This window comes from Ceratotherium simum, chromosome 7 (genome assembly GCF_057802395.1).
Source record: "Ceratotherium simum simum isolate JZ-2026a chromosome 7, ASM5780239v1, whole genome shotgun sequence".
Taxonomy (NCBI): domain Eukaryota; kingdom Metazoa; phylum Chordata; class Mammalia; order Perissodactyla; family Rhinocerotidae; genus Ceratotherium; species Ceratotherium simum.
In genome coordinates, this window is record NC_141906.1 from 43,533,113 (window position 1) to 43,550,677 (window position 17,565).

General features: G+C 38.2%; 1 protein-coding gene across 1 annotated transcript in view; it reads right to left on the reverse strand.

Moving 5' to 3' along the window:
• Positions 1–17,565, reverse strand: part of GRM5 (glutamate metabotropic receptor 5) — a 668,354-nt gene that overhangs the window by 530,529 nt on the left and 120,260 nt on the right. Inside the window, exon 2 of the mRNA XM_087433566.1 lies at positions 2,672–2,766. The gene's annotated coding sequence lies outside the window, so the exon portion shown is untranslated. The remainder of the gene's footprint in view (positions 1–2,671; positions 2,767–17,565) is intronic.

Consider the following 17,565-nt stretch of genomic DNA (forward strand, 5'->3'; position numbering starts at 1 on the left):
GTACAACAAAATTTAAGGAAAATGCCACAACATGAGTATACAAAGTTGGCCAATTAATCAAGGCTAGAAATGTTCAGACACTGAAATGAATTATTGAATTGGAATTAATGTTGCCATGAACAATTATAATAAGCAAATTACACACATCCAGCAGTGATTTTAAATAGCATTTACCACTGACATCCTTTCACTTGGAGCAAATAGACAGCAATCAATAGCTGCCATAGCATACTTGTGTAATCCGTTCTACCCGGCCATGTCAGCCTGAAGTGATACTGATGAGGCCCCCGCAGTGACTATTCAGCATGTCTGGTATTCTAGAGAATACACAGCATAAAAACTTGAGAGACTTGTTCATCAGGGTGAAAAAGAACTATGATCTTAACACAACTCACAACATATTTCCTCTTAAGGAGTGAATTATACTTTAGGAAAACATTTTGAAAAATCACTTGGCTGGGAAGTTGAGACGCCGAAGTCATGAGGAGAAAGTAAGTGACAAGGTGACAAAAAAGACAGCTAAGTTGCCCTACATTAGAACTGAACAGAAATCTGGGACTAGAGGAAAAGAAAAGAGGAGAAGAGAGAGGAGAGAAGGCCAAGGACCATGTTGCAATGGCCAACGGCTTTTGAGAACAGGCATATTTAATACTTTATTTGGTCAATCCATATTTGATTTTAAGTTATTTATGTTGCCTTGGAGAGAATCATATTCTCATACTAATAACTATCCTCCTTATTGTCCATGAACTTAACTTGTCAGATTGCTTCTATGCTTTTCGATTTAGTTCTTTTCCATAAAGTTCCTTAATGCATCTCACAAATGGATCCCTGGTGGGCTAGATACACTAGCTGTCCAGAAAGCTCAATTACTCTGAATTCTCCAAGAGTGAGCAACGTGAATTTTCAGTCTGGGATCCCAGCTTGTTTGTTCCCAGTTCAAAACATAGCTCATGTTTGATTCTAGAGATTAATCTCAGGAAGCTTGAAGAAGTTGGGTTTTTCGCGTTGATCATGACTCCCTTTTAGGCAGTTGTGGGGACTCAAATTCAATACTTTTATAATTATGTTGTAACAATGTGTGTTCAGTCCCCTCCTGGGGAAAGCAAGCCAGGAGAAGGGATAGATCAGAAGACACGGTGAGTGTGAGTGGCTGTAATTATGGGTGATAACAAAATCAAGGGAGTAACCAGAGATGAGAGTCAGTTGGGTGATGGAAAAGGGAAGATCACTAAAGCAGAGAGGGGAATCTAAATAAGTCAGCAAAGAAAAAGTCAAAGCCAGAAGCAAAATTTGAGAATAGGAATTAGAAACCCTGAGAAAAGACGGCAGATAAAATAGTGATGGGACAAGCTATTGGTGATAGCTTGATCCTGGGTGAAGCTTGGAGACACTGTTTTTTAAATCTCCTCTAGTTGCAGTGTCCCTGAAACGGATGACAGCATTGCAATTTTGCATTTAGATTCAACACAGTAAATGAGTATTGATGATGTATCAGATATATCATCAAAAGATTAATCTTTTTATTATTCAGTTGACAAAAATGTACAAGATATTTTCTATGTGCCATGCTTTTGTTTAGCTATTGTAGATACAGCTATGAATGCAAGATCCTAAATTCCTGGAATTTATATTCTAAAAAGGAAGACAGGAAAATAAATGTAAAATATAATATCAAGTAGTTGATAAATGCTGTGAGAAAAATTAGAACAATAGAAGGTGCCAGAGAGAGACAAACATGAATTTAGAGAAGATTTTCAGATGAAGATATTCTGAAAAAGGGATATTTGAACAGAGAACAGAATGAAGAAAAGGAATAAGCCTAGTAAATATCTAGGACACAAGCATTTCAGAGGGAACAGCAAGAGCCTGTCTTCAGCCTTCCTCTCATCCAAGTTCCAAATAATAGGAACAATAAACACAAAAGCAGTCTAAAAGGAGATCAAACAATATTTATTACCGGAAAAGTTAATGCTCAATTATCCTCAAATGTAGGATTTCTGGATTACTGGATTAGAGAGTATATGTTTAAATTGGTATTATAATGGACCATCTCACTGCTTCCTTGAATCTAAAACTTGGGGCATACGTGATGGGGATCTGAGATCTGTAGCACAAGCTTTATCCACTTTGTCAGGTACCTGCTCATGCACCAAATTGCCTGCAAAATGGAGAGCTCAAAAATGGCAGGCCAAATTTTAAGGAGAAGGTAGTATAGTCAGGGGATGTATCTGTCCTTGCCTGATGGTGTGTTTATTGCATGGAAGCAATGCATATTTGAGAAGACAAGAGAATATGAGCACCCACTGTGCTTGAGAGCAAACATAGTCCAAACAAGAGAACATGTCTTCTGTGAGCAGTGAGTTTGAATACAGAACACGAACTTGTAGAGGAAATATGGTCTATTGGAAGACAAAATTCTCACCAGTCCAATTACTTGTTCTTATTGATACAGGGAAGAATGTACAGGGGGAAATGTGGGGTAGTAAGACAGAAATTCCCTTACAGCACTTCTCCAGAAGGGCTAAAGTGAGAATATCATAAAAAAGGAGGTTTCCTTTGACATTCTTCAGATTTTTGTTCTTTCAGCCCAATAGGGATGTCAATCAAGGGTATTTATAAGCCCATTGAGGAAAAGACTAGCAACAAATCATGGTTCTTCGGCACTCACCTTTATCATGTTGCTCCTTAATCTCTACTGCCGTTGATCCTTTCTATTCTCCTAGGACAGGACATGGGTAGTTTAGTGTTTATGTTCAGATGAATCTAAAAGGTTAAAGAAAGGATATTAATTATGTTTCATTCCAGTTTAATTTCCCATCTTAAGTTTTTTTTAATCATGTAGACCTGTGTGTCTCACCAGGGGATGTAGGACAATGAGTGCTGTGAGTGATCATAAGATTACTCACAAAAATAGAGTTTTTATAATATAAAAAAATCCAAGTTTAAATAATATTAGTTCCCTCCTCGTAGTAAGAAAATTTAAGTCCAAAAAATGAAATCACCCATTCCTCATAGTCTAAAGAAATTCAAATCAGAAGTTTTTAACTACTTAATATTGTAATATGCTCAGTCTCAGCTCAAAGAATTTCTCTCAAATAACATCTGGATTCCTCTGCTTAGCTGTGATTCCTATAGCATCTTCAGAGTTATGTTAATTCTACTCTAAGACTCTTGGAAGTTCCACTTTTATAAAGAGTTCAAAGAGTCAATAAGGCTCAGAAAAATACCACACAATCAGCTCTACAGCTACACATGCTTTTTTTCTCCAAAAAATGTAAAACCAAACATAGTGCTTTAAAAAGTTGTGCTAAGCAAAATTTTGTTTCCAACAACTAAGACTTAGTATAGTTCAGATTTTCATTACAAAAGACCATAGCAAAGACATCTAGATGCTATTTTGGGAGATGGGAATTGGCGAGATAAATCATGTGAAAAATATCAAATGCTCTTATACTCTTTCAAAACTTAAAAATTTGCAATACTGTCGCATCAAGACATCTTACTGAGGCTGCCTTCTTCCCCTTAGTGTCTTTCCCACATCGAGTCCAAATGTCTTCCAATATCAATATCTTAGTTTTCTTGGTGTCATCCAAGGAGAGTCTTACTTAATTGGAACCTTGTTTTCTTTATAATACTCCCCTTTTGAAAACCTAAGTTTTCATATTTATTCTACGTTTCCAAAGAATCAGAATCAATGTAACCACAATAGAGCTGCTGCTATCCTCTTTCCCAGCACTCCCTGCAACCACCATCCTCCAGTATACAAATATGCTAGAGATCAACAGGGAGGGTTTTCCATAGGTTCTATCTAATGAAAAGACTAGAATTAAGAAAAAAAACAAAGTGAAGACCTTTTAATCAGCCAAGCAACTGCCCAACAACCCCAAAGTACTAGCCCCTGAAGGTAAAGCAGACTGAAGAATGTGGGCTAGAGATAAGTCAAATAGAGTCCTTCTACAATCCACTCATATTTACAGCCTGGAACAGCCGCCTATGGAAGGAGCTGACTTCATCAGCTATAAATAATTCAGGCCTACCACACTTACCACTTACAGGGAAAGGAGAGGAAGACAGAGACAGACAGTGAAAGAGAACACACACACAGACAGGCAAGGAGAAAGAGGAGATAAAGACACACACACAGGGGCTGACAGAGAGAGAGAAAGAGAGGTAGGGGATAGACAACTAACTGCCTTTAGAAGTCAGTCTTAGGACCCTGACCCAAGGATTCTTACCACATGGAGTCAGGAAGCAGAGGAGAGTCTTTCATTGATCTTCTTACTCATTATGAGAGAGGCAGTGCAAGGAAAAGGGTAGAGTATATTTCTTAATACTTACAGTGACTCTAACAGCTAGCAGAACAATGTTGCTCATTATAGGTCAGAGCCTCAGGAATAAGATTAACTGCTCTTTCTCTTATGATCAGGGGCAAGTAAAGAGATTCATAGAAGATGGAAGTTGCCTTCTTATCATAATGTCAGAGAACAAAAGATCTGTAGAAGTGCTCTTCTCTAAGAGCACAAATGGAAATGTGGAGAAGGGAAAAAGATATCTCCCACTATACCCACCACTCATTATAATTCCAGGTGGATTTTGTCATGACAGGTATGAGTTTGAAGCCAGGAGCAGAAAGAAGTGACTGGTAGGTAGAAATGTTGGAGAATTTTCTGCAAAGGAAGTGACATTTGTAAGACATTTTGAACGTTAAGTAGGATTTTTATCAGGCAGTCAAGTTGAAAAGGGCATTCCAAATAATAAGAGCAAAAACTTAGAGATATAAAGTATATAGCTCATTCGGCAAATAGTGAGAATTCAGTCAGAAAAGTCTTATGTTACTGGAATTGACAGTGAGAGAGAAATGAAGAATAGTGTGTGTGTGTGAGTGTGCAGGTGTGTGTGAAAAAGGCATTTTGTTCACATATGGTTCTTTTAAAATGTCACACTAAGGATCTAGATGTTAGTCTTTAGCAATGGGAAACCAATAAAGAAATTTTCAGTAGAGGAATGATGTAATCTGATCGATGATTTAGGAAAAAATATCTTTAGTGGACATGTGGAAGATGAGGATGGAAGGCTCAAGTTCATGTGATCTCAAGGCCTTTCTGACCCAGGCAATTCCATCCACATCATTGGTGCAATGCTCCCCATCAGGTAAGGAGTTTTGTGATTTTCACATAGGGCAGAACCTCTTTGACAACTTTGGGCCTCAATAGCTCTTGGAAATGCTCTGAGTGAGGGCTTGACAAATATAGATATGGCACTACCAGTCAGAGGATCAATCATTGAGTAGCAAGGGAGACTGTGAGTTCTCAACCCTGCCTGTGATTATAATCAGCTGGAGACTGTAGGGGAAAAAAATTTGCTACCAAAATGTATCTTTTTGGCTTGATTATTTTTAAGAACAAAAGACTGAGGAAGAAACTTCCACCTCCCCTCTAACTGCCTAAAAGAATTTAAGATAGAAGGCCTGTTTCAGGAAGGAGCTATCACCATAGATAACTATAGCATAATATGAAGTAGGTCTGGTAGACAGGGAGGAATCTAGCAAGGCCTGTTTGATCAACATCGTCTCCATGTCCCACTGTCTCTGCAGGTCATGGCAAAGATTTATTTACCAAACATTTGCTTTTACATCTCCTTGTGAATTGTCTGTCTCCCCTTTGAAGTCCCAAAGCACTACCCCCAACATCCTCCTTTGTCTTTGGCTGAAGACAGTATTTAAAATGGTAGCTTTGACCATTTTGGCCAGTTACTCAGTTTTCCTGGATTTCTCCCTTGTGTACATGTTATTAAATTTGTTTGACTTTCTCCCATTCTTCTGTCTCATGTCAATTTAATTCTTAGACCAGTCAGAAGAACCTAGAAGCGTAGAGGAATATTTCTCTCTCCCCTACATGAGCTTAAAAAAAATTATATAGATATATACTGAGGTCAGAGCCCCATGTCCCAAGATTCTAGTGAAGCTTATGTATTAACATTTCTTTAAACAACTCCCTGGGTGATTTTAATATCCAGCCAAGTTGACAACCCTTGCTTTGAATTATTACTGCCTGTTGTTTAATGGTTACCCATTTATCATGACAGATGTCAATGGCATTTGTTTTGTTTGTTTGTTTGTTTACTTATGTAGAAGCTGTCTGAGTTTGAATAAGTATAATTAAAGAGCATGATAAAACAAAAAATTGAAATCTGGATTATAATCATATTTTCAGATCTCAGAGCAGCTCAGGCTTACGTCTTTTGAGTTTCATTTTTCCCATTTGAGAAATGATAAGATAAACAGGTATTTATTTATCACATGATAATAATAATTCAAAAGAGAAATAGATCTTATGTTGAGTGGAGCACACTTTGAAGAGCCACTGCAAAAAACTCTACAGGCAAAAGAGAGACATATTTAGGCATGTGTTTAAAAAGAATATTGTAGCAAGTTAGAGAAACAGATGCAAGGAAGAGAAGCTGAAGGTGTGGAGAACAGCAAGGAAACTGTTTCAAATGTCTATACAAGAGATTATGAAGCTTTAAAGAGAAATGAAGCAGTGCACTCATGATGAAGTAAATGAATCAAGTAGGAGAAGTATTTTTGAGTTAGACTCATTCTTAAATGTTGTAGGTGAGGAAAAATAATTTTCTCTCTACACTTGTAGATTCTTGGCTGAGACTCCTGTGAAATAAAAGACGGACTAATAGGATAAAAACAAACAAAAGTTGAATAACATGTAAATCTCTGTTGGGAGAGGTCCAGGAAAACCGGGTAACTCTCTGAAATGGCCCAAGCCACCACCTTAAATGCCATCTCCAGCTAAAGACAAAAGAAGATGTTGAGTGGTGGGACAGCCAGTTATGTGAGGCTATCAGGAAAAGCACAGTAAACAAGAATACGGTTATTATGTAGATTTAAGTCTGTGCCTTCTCCATTGACAAAGAGTTTCTAGAGATTTAGCCATCCTCCTACTCCTGTTACAGAGAGAAACACACCCTTATAAATAGAGATTTTCCTTATAAATGTAAATTGTTGTCATTAGATGCCCTCAAGTCGACCCTATGAATGAGTGATGTCCACAATGTCCTGTCCTCAACAGCCCTACTCAAATTCTGTAGACTCATGTCCCTGGCTTCCTTTATGGAGTCAATCTACCTCATATCTGGTCTTCCTCTTTTTCTGCTGCCTTCTACTTTTCCCTGCATTATAGTTTTTTCCAAAGAATCTTGCCTTCTCATGATGTGCCTAAAGTAGGACAGCCTCAGTGTTATCATTTTTGCCTCCAGCAATAATTCAGGCTTAATTTGCACTAAGACCCACTCGTTAGTCTCTCTGGCAGTCCACATGGAAATGTCTTTTACAATAGGATAACTTCTTGGTTTTCAGAACTTTTCCTATGTCTACTGTTTCTTAAAAAGTAACCAGCTCAAGGGGCAGGCCAGGTGGCCCAAGCGGTTAAGTGCGCATGCTCCGCTGTGGCGGCCCCGGGTTCGCCGGTTCAGATCTCTGGCGGGCACCGACGCACTGCTTGGCAAGCCATGCTGTGGTGGCGTCCCATATAAAGTGGAGGAAGATGGGCACAGAAGTTAGCCCAGGGCCAGTCTTCCTCAGCAAAAAAAAGAGAAGGATTGGCAAATGTTAGCATAGGGCTGATTTCCTCACCAAAAAAAAAAAAAAAAAAAAGTAATCAGCTCAAGATTATTCTTATGCCAAAGAGGTGTATTTTAGGGTGGCAAATTCTGCTCCCCTTCAATGTTTATTGGTCTAAATAAGGAGAATGAGCAAGTGGAAATTTTTGTAAATACCTCCCAGATTTTTTTGCTTGGAAAGCTAAAATAGAGGAAGCAGCAATTTAGAAGATATAGATTTGGAAATATTTTTTTTAAGAAAATGTACTTAAAACTATAAAAGTTTAGATATCTTCCCAGAGGGAGAAAATAAATAGATTAAAGGAAAGAGCTGAGAATAGGACCTTGAGAAACTTCTACATAAGTGATGATAGGAGGAAGAAAAGCAAGTGAAAGAGTAGGTGGAATGATCAGAGGAGGAGGAAACCACAGAAAACCAAAGTGAGGAGAGTTTCCATATAGAGGAGGAAGATAACACAACCGGTATGCAGAGAGATGTCCAAGAATGAAAACTAAGAAAAATTCACTATTGCAGCCACCAGGAATCTACTGCTGACCTGGGAGAGATGTGTTTCCTACTATCAGGGAACTGTAGTCAGATGAGAGGGTAAAAGTAAGCGGGAATTGGGCTGTGAAATGAAGGCAAGGAAAAGCAATCCTGAAAGAATCAAGAGAAGGTCTTTCTGTGAAGGGAAGACTTGATTAACTTCAGGGCAGAAGGCAAAACTGGTGTAGATTGTGATATGGGGACGGGGGCAGGGCTTGGGAAGAGATGCAAAAGAGCAAAAGAGCAAGTTGCAAGAGAAATCGAAGAATGGGAGGAGGGGTTCAAGTCTCCTTCCTCTGAAAAAAGTGGAATTTTCTAGCTAAAGTAAAACATCAGGTTATCTGCCAACAGGAAGCAAGTGTGTAAAAAACGTTTTGGAGCATCCTTTGTAGGCAAGGCAAATAGTAGAACTGAAGGTCCGGTTGAAGTTTAACAAATTTAGTTTGTATTTGACCAGATGGTCACAGGCCTATGATATTTTTTCCTAGTGGTATCACTCTGGGAATCTAGGAGAGAAACATTGATGAGTCTCACTGGATATCCTGCTTATTTTGAGTAGAAAAGGGTAGGGAGGAAATATTTATGAGATTAATAAGAATACCTTTCTTCTGACCGTGTATTAAAAGCTGTGGGGAAAAAAAAACCTGATATTCATACCATCAGCATTCCATCCTCTTCATGACCAAAAAACATATGCCAAGAAATATCATAAGCATGTAATTGGAATTGGGTCGTTAGTTCAGTAATCACTCTAAAATTGGTGTGAATGTGAAAGCTCTTACCATCTGAGGGGAAAAATAATCCCTGTCATCAACTTGCTATAAGAATGATTTTGACACCTTCTCAAATACAAAAAGAATTTTCAGGTGATTTATTACTTGTCATAATAGATTCAAGCTCACACTCTGGATATACCTTACTCAGTGTCAATCTGATCTTTAGGAAGATAAGTGGTGTTCTTGAAGTTTCATGGACAGGGAGGCAGAAAATCTGGAGAGAGAAAATTAACTATAAACATCACAAAATTTATTTCTCCTTGCTCTAGTGTCTACTGTTATAGAATGTTTGAAGAGAAGTTCAGAAAGTACTGTGGCTCAAGGAGAGAGCGTTAAAGTACATGAGAATAACAACATACACAGGGTAATTACAAAGTCCTCTATGACTGATTGGAGGCATATCAATCTTTAAACTTTCAGAGACTTTATTTCAAAGTCCTCAGAAGCCTCTATTCCAGTTTGCAGTTCTTTCACCTGATGAGGTTTTACTAAAAATAAAATAAAGAATTAAAGATGATTTAATAGTAATTCTCAATTCCTATAGTGTCCCTATACTGATTACAGAAGGAATCATCACTTGTTTTCCCCACTAGCTGGGAATCAGTTGTGTTCCTGTACAAGTACCCACCCTATCCCTTCTCTTTTTAGTAGATGTGGCCTGATTAAGGGGAGGGGACATCCTGAGGCAAAAAAATTATATAGAAAAAAGTGGAAGCCATTTGCCTGGCAGATCTTAGGAACTTTTCTTGATACATGGCCTTACCTAGACCAAGCCTAACTGAGAAAGAGAAGATTTCACAAAGAGGTACTATAGTTAAATAACTAAGTAATACCACCTGAAGCCCTCCAATTCCTTCACCTTCCCATCATTATGACAATCCATATAATACAAAGGATTAAGACAAAAGATTTCTAAACCTAACTTTTCCAATGGCCTCCTTTTATCTTTCCAAGACTTACTCCTTTACCAAAAATCTGGGAACTGGCCTTTCAAGAGTAAAATCTAAATTTTACTAAATTTTACTTTTTGAGGGATTGATACCTGTGGAAGTGTGATGGCTCAAATTATAACAGTGGTGTTTTAAAGCAACTTTTTAGAAAAACAGAAAGAATGGAGGAATATCCAGATAAACTATAGTTTCTATAGTAATATTCACTCCTACCCCTTGAGGAGTCATGGAAAAATCAGGAAAGGGCTGCTAGTCAACATCAATTCTGAACATGTTTCTTTAATACTCTTTAAAATTGTGTTTGGAAAACATGAAGAAAACACAGAAAGTGAAAATCCATTAAAATCCCAACATTTAAATTTTAGATTTATAAAGAAGTTAAAGTCATCCCTACCAATTCTCTATACCCAGCAGCAATCACAATTAACAAGCTTGATGTATATCCATAAATTTTTTTTGAACTCACAGAGGTATATTTATACCTGTAATATAATTGCACTTGCCAATCCTCTACCAAGATAAAGAGCATATTTCTCTATTCACTTGAACCAGGGAGGCCCTGTGACTTCTTTTCCCGATTAGATTATATGTGAAATAATGCTATTCCAGTTATAGGCCTAGCTCTTAATTAGATAGGCAACTTCTACTTTCTCTTTTTGGGACACACCTTGGAATGCTCTCTCTTTGAACTCAGTTTCTATACTGTGAGAAACATGTGCCATGTGGAGCAGTTGTGTGTAGACAGTCTGTTCCAAGCTCCAGCTAAGCTCTCATCCATCAGTCAGCATCAATGTACTGAGCTATCATCATGAGCTATCTGGGACATCCATCTCCATGATGCCCTTAAATTACTATAGTCACAACTCTCATTTGCACGCAGTTGCCTGAGAAAACCCAAGAAAGTATGGCTCAGCTGAGTCCAGTCAACCCACAGAACCATGAAAGCTATTAATGAATTTTTATATTAAGCCACTAAATATGGGAGTGGATTGTTACACAGTAGTAGATAACTGAAGAAGCCATTTTCACATTTTAACATTTCTACTATTTGGATTATAATGAAAGTGATAAGAAGGCATCATTTCATAGTGTAATTTGCAATAATAAATTTGTCTCATAATAGTACATAAATTAATAGTGCTACTGAAAATGCATCTGATAGCCAGTGGTGTCTTAAATTCAATGAAATATAGTTTTTGAAGATGCTGTGAAGGAAACGTCTAACAGTTGTGATGGTTGAGATATGTTGGGATGTGTGAGGAGGATTTGGTAGATTATATAGACCCGAAATATCTAGGGTTTCAGGATTGAACGTGGGCAGGGAAAAAGAGCAGGGTATGGAGTAGGGTGGCCAGGAGCATGAAAATAAGTCACTTACACCAAAATATCTAGCTAAAGTTATAAGCCAAAGTGTAGGAAGGTAGGGGAAATGTTACGAACATTGATTTTGAGTTAGAAATGTTATATTCCAAAATAATAGCTATATTAAAGTACAGTCCTCTGACTACTAATGAAACTAATAAACTGTGAGAACTTGAGTAATAGAAGTAAATCATTTTATCTTCTCAAATTTCAGTTGCTTTATCTGAGAAATGAAAAGAAAAAATTCCTCCACAGAGTTATTGTGACAATCTTATGAAATAATGCTTACAAAAGAAATTTTAAAGTGTAAATTGATGATAAATGCAAGGAATTTTTATTAATATTGTTAAAGTGAACAGTGATGGCTTAGAATTAATCATATCCCATATTCTGGCACAGAATTAGTCCAGAACTCAATCTTTTCTGTTTTTTTTCTTTTTTTGGTGAGGAAGATTAGCCCTGAGCTAACATCCGATGCCAATCCGCCTCGTTTTGCCGAGGGAGATCGACCCTGAGCCTACTTCCTCTACTTTATATGGGACACCGCCACAGCATGGCCTGACAAGTGGTGCATTGGTCCGCACCTGGGATCCGAACCTGTGAACCCTGGGCCACCGAAGAGGAGCACATGAACTTAACCACCACGCCACTGGGCCGGCCCCTCAATCTTTTTCTTATTCTAAAACCTTTAACCTATAAAGTCTACTATCATATTTAGATCACGAGGATGCAAAAGTTTCTAGGAAAATATAAGCATATTAAATACAGTAACTTATAAAAAGTAAAATACATCATGATCAAGTGGAGTTTATCCCAGAAATATAAGGTTTAATCAAATCTCAAAAATCAAACATCTTAATTCACCATACACACTGACTAAAAAAGAAAAATCATATGATCATCTCAATAGATGCAGAAATAAATTTTGATAAAATTCAACATCCATTTATGACCAAAAAGAATTAACATTTATGATAACTAGGAATAGAAGTAAACTTCCACAAACTAATGAGGTATATCTACAAAAATCCTACAGCCAAAATCATACTTAATTTTTTTTTAATTTTATTTATTTATTCTTCCCCCAAAGCCCCAGTAGATAGTTGTATGCCATAGTTGCACATCCTTCTAGTTGCTGTATGTGGGACGCGGCCTCAGCATGGCCAGAGAAGCAGTGCGTCGGTGCACGCCCGGGATCGGAACCCGGGCCACCGGTAGCCGAGCACGCACACTCAACCGCTAAGCCATGGGGCTGGCCCCATACTTAATTTTTAAAGACTGAACTCTTTTCCCAAAAGATCAGGGACAAAGCAATGACATCTACTCTCACCACTCATATTCAAGATTGTGCTGCAAATAATAGCCAATACAGCACAGCAAGTAAAAGAGATAAAAACATGCCAGTTGGAGACGAAGGCATAAAAACTGTCTTTTTTCACCACAGATGACATGATTGAATATAAAGAAAATCCCAAAGAAGCACAAAAAATATTAATTGAATATTTATGGAAGAGCAATGGGCATTTGAAAAATGAAATTAAATAAATAGTACCATTTTCAGTTGTATCAAAATGCATGGCATCCTTATGGAGAAAACTAACAGAATATACTCAAGAAATGTGCAAAATTTGTTTGCCAAAAACTACAAAATATTGATGGGAGAAATCGAATCTGGCTTCATATCAGCATCATCTGGGGAACTTTTCAAAAATTAAGTTGCCTAACTTCTCCCTGGATCTCCTGAATGAGAAACTTTGAAAATGGAGAGGGATTCTGTATTTACCATACTTTGCAGGTGATTCTTCTGCAGTCATGTCTGCATTCAGGTATAAATTTGTACATCTCTGAACTAAAGTAGGGTTATTTTTTATACTAGTTTGAAAAGAGCCTTTTACTCCTTCTCTCTTCCCATCAAGTATCTCTTCAATATGTTTCTTATTCCCCTAAGCCTTTAGCAGATGCTTTTATTCAATAAATGAGTGTTGACTCTAATGGAGTGTTTTCACAGTAAGTGTCTGTGAAAGGGTAGGAACTAAGAAGGAAGAGGGTATTTGGAGGGTCCTGGTATTCAATGATGCTCTATTTTTTATCACTCTAAAATTATACTCTGAATTGAAATCTAGAGTCTCACAAACTTGTTGAGAGTGGCAGCGCAATAGCCACTGCACTTGGAATCAAATTGTTGCCAGACCAACATCCAGTGGTGAGCAGAGAGGACTCTGGGAAGAGGGAAAAAGATTGCAAGGAGAGCAGTCACAGGAAGTTAATCATTAGTAATGGTTTAGAGGGAGAATAAATGAGGATGAGAGAAAAATTTCCCAGTGGAGTGGGCTCTGAAGTGCTTCATAAGACAACGCACAGGGAGAAGTTGCTCTCAGTTTATAGATATGCAATTTTTGAAGGCTTCATATCTTGAAGTCTTTCCAGTTTCTCACAACAGGTGAGGGATGGAGAGTTTAAAGAGCATTAAATAAGGGTCAAGAAGACTGGATTCTGATGCTTGCTCTGCTCCCATCTGACTGTAATCTTAGCTATTTTATTATACCTCTTTTGTCCTTATTTTCCTGCTCTATAAAATGAGTGGATGGAACTAAACTATCTTTAAGTTCCTTTGTGGTTCCGAAAAAAGTTTGTGCTTCAAAATTTTTTGGTGTTTATACAAAATGAGAGGTATATGAAACTAAGATTTTGGTGAATAAGAAACGTGTCACTAAGGTCTTGAAAATGGACACCAAAATCTTAAATTTAATCTTTTAACCTCAATCAGCATAAACATTTCTCCAAGAAAGAGGAAGAGACACACACAGAGACAAAGAGGAGCACAGAGAGGGAGACACAGAGAGAGAGACAGAACAGAGCAGAGACAGGGACAGAGACAGAGACACAGAAAGAAAGAAATCAAATTCAACTCTGGATCTTGTGACAATAATAATATAATGGTAGATATCGACAATGTCGTAGTAGTAATAATATGTATCGTGACACTAAGAAAGAGACACTGTAATCTGAATCTTGAAAGGCTTGAAACACTGGAAGCAGACAATTGAACAAGGAGGAGACATTTGTTGTTGTCCACACTGCACTGACTGCTGTTTTTATTCTCTTTTCTGTATCCCTGTTGTTTCACAAATTGGCCCCCAAACATGGAGGGCAAGGAGAGATTGAAGAAAGAGGCAGACAACTCCAGATTGGTAAGTAGCAAATTTAATACACAAGGGAGTTTACATACCAGGCTTGTCTCGGGCAGTCGCAACACAAGCAGATCCTTGCATCCGCCTGCCAGAATCTTAAAAGTTCATATAGGGGCCTTAAATGGGTTCATCTCCAGATGGTCTCAATAATACATTGCTCTCTCAAGGCTGTATCTTTGAAAACAGCTTCCACTGTAGGAACGCCAGGCAGAATGTACATTGCAAGAACAGAGGAGGGAATGAAGAGTCTCCAATTGCCTGGGTCTAGCTCGAGGGTCCACTAGCAGTCAGGCCTTCTCGATGACATTCTCCAACAATCCCCATAGTACCTCTCACGGTATGAGGGTGGAAAGGTTTGGTCTCAGCAAGTTTAAATGGGGAGACTTTGTTTCACCTATTGAATCAAAAGTTGCTGTCCTCTGGAGTTGTTTCTTTTTTCTTGCATCTCTCTTCCACCTGGTAAACTTCTAAATGGTAAAATAATCTGAATCAAACCCAATTCCATAGCCTTATGTTTTTTCAGACAGGCCTATGCTCTGAGAGACTTAGGGAAAGATTTTGGAAGGGGAACGATGGAAAGTAAAATATTGCAATATTGTGCAATATTGTGATTTATAAGAAATATATATTTGGTCTTTCAGGGTTCCTGATTCATAGCTCCCTAAAACCTGGGAATTTCCTAAGTAGTGAGAGTTTAAAGGTGTCTCTTATGTTATGGTAATGAAGTGACTTTTGGAAAGCACCTAAGGGTAGGGGTTTGTTGCCAGGGGAGCCAACCGTATGATTAGACAGTTGGAACATTCTGTCCCATCTCCTGACCTCCAGGGAAGGGAGAGAGGCTGGATGTTGAATCAGTTGCCAATGGCCAATGATTTACGCAATCATGCCTGTGTAATGAAGCCACCACAAAAACCCAAAAGTATGGGATTCGAAGAGCTTCTGGGTTGGTGAACACATGGAGGCTTTGGGAGAGTGGTGCACCTAGAGAAGACATAGAAACTCCAGGCCCTTTCCCCATACCTTGCCCTATTAATCTCTTCCATCTGGATGTTTCTGACTTATATCGTTTTATAATAAATTGGTAATCTAGTAAGTAAAATGTTTCTCAGAGTTCTGTGAGCCACTCTAGCATATCAGTCGAACCCAAGGAGGAGGTCACAGGAACCTCTGATTTATAGCCAGTTGGTCAGAAGCACAGGTAACAGCCTGGACTAAGCCCTCAACCTCTGGAATCTGATGCTATCTCCGGGTAGTTTCAGAATTGAGTTGAATTTTAGGACACCCTGCTGATGCAGGGTGCAATGCAATTCAGGTAAACAGGAGTTGGTGATAACTACAATCCTAACTTGTTTGAGACCCCTCATCCTCACTGCCTCAGAACACAGGTAAAGAAGCATGGGACATGTATCCATGTATCAACACTTCATTCCTTTTTATGGCTGAATAATATTCCAACATACTAGCCCTGGTGGTCTAGTGGTTAAGATTTGGAACTCTCACCACCATGACCCGGGGTTCATTTCCCTGTCAGGGAAGCACACTACCCATCTGTGGGTTGTCATACTGTGGTGGCTGTGTGTTGCTGTGATGCTGAAAGCTATGCCACCAGTATTTCAAATACCAGCAGGGTCACCTATGGTGGACAGATTTCAGTGGAGCTTCCAGACGAAGACAGATTAGGAAGAAGAACCTAGCCACCCACTTCTAAAAAAATTGGCCATGAAAACCTCATGAGTAGCAATGGAGCACCATCTGATATACTTCAGGAAAGTGAGAGGATGGCTCAAAAAGACCGGGCAGGGTTCCGCTCTGCTGTACACAGAATTGACTCAAGAGCACTAACAACAAAATATTCCAGTGAAGGGATATACCACATTTTGTTTACCCATTCATCCATTGATGGGCATTTGGGGTGTTTCCACTTTTTGGCTATTATGAATAACGCTGTTATAAATGTTCATGTACACATTTCTGTGTGTACATATGTTTTCTTCGTTCCCAATTACTGTACCCAAATTTCTCTTGAGTATATACCTAGGAGTAGAATTGCTGGGTTATATGGTAACTCTACGCTTAATGAAAACATTATGCTAAGTGAAAGAAGCCAGTCACAAAAGACCCCATACTGTATGATTTCACTCATTTGAAAGTACAAAATAGGGAAATCTACAGAGACAGAAAATATATCAATGGTTGTGTAAGGTTGAGAGTGGACAGGAGTGATAGCTAAAAGGTATCAGGTTTCTTTTTGAAGTGATGAAATGTTCTAAAATTGACCATGACGATTGTTGCATGTATCTGTGAATATATTAAAATTCAATGAATTGTACACTTTGGTGAACTGTACACTTTGGTGAATTGCATGCGAATTGTATCTTAATAAAGCTGTTAAAAATTTATGGGAAAACACGTTCTCATCAAACTCAAAAAAAGAAGAAATAGTATGTGGGAGACTTTTATACTATTCAGAACCATCTGTCCATGCTTGACCTTGGTTATTCCTTTCAAGCAATTGTCCCTGATTCCCTACTTTGGTGTAAGTGAGGCTACTTTGTGCTTGCCGCTGGTACAGCTCCTTCCACTTGTATTGGATTTATCTGTTTCATGGCTGTCTTCACATTAGAATGTTATCCCTTTGGGAGGTAAAGCAGTATCATATAAATGATTATTTCCCTAGGGCCAAACACAGAGTCTGGAACATAATGGATAAAAAATAAATATGTTATATGGATGAACACTCCAAATCATTTCCCCCCACTGGAGAGTTACAGACCTTTAGTAAGGAAGCATATGAGAGAATGTTTAATTTGAAACTGCCAATTTTTAAAACAACTTAAACTTCTCATTTAAAATGGCCCTTGACTAGTAAGCTCCAGAAATAGCCTGTTAAACCTACTGCCAAAGCACTCGTAAGGACATGGATAAAGACAAAAATTCACACTATCGTTTAAATGGACACTGACAGTTCAAGAGCTAAGAATCTCCACTAATTATAAGACTGATAGAGCTGGTTAAAATAAACCAATACACAAACAAACATCAGTAAGTGTCCTTTTCAGGAATCATCTCTTGAAGTAGAAGAGTCCTATCCATATAAAAGAAGTTAGGGAGGTAATTTCTCTCTC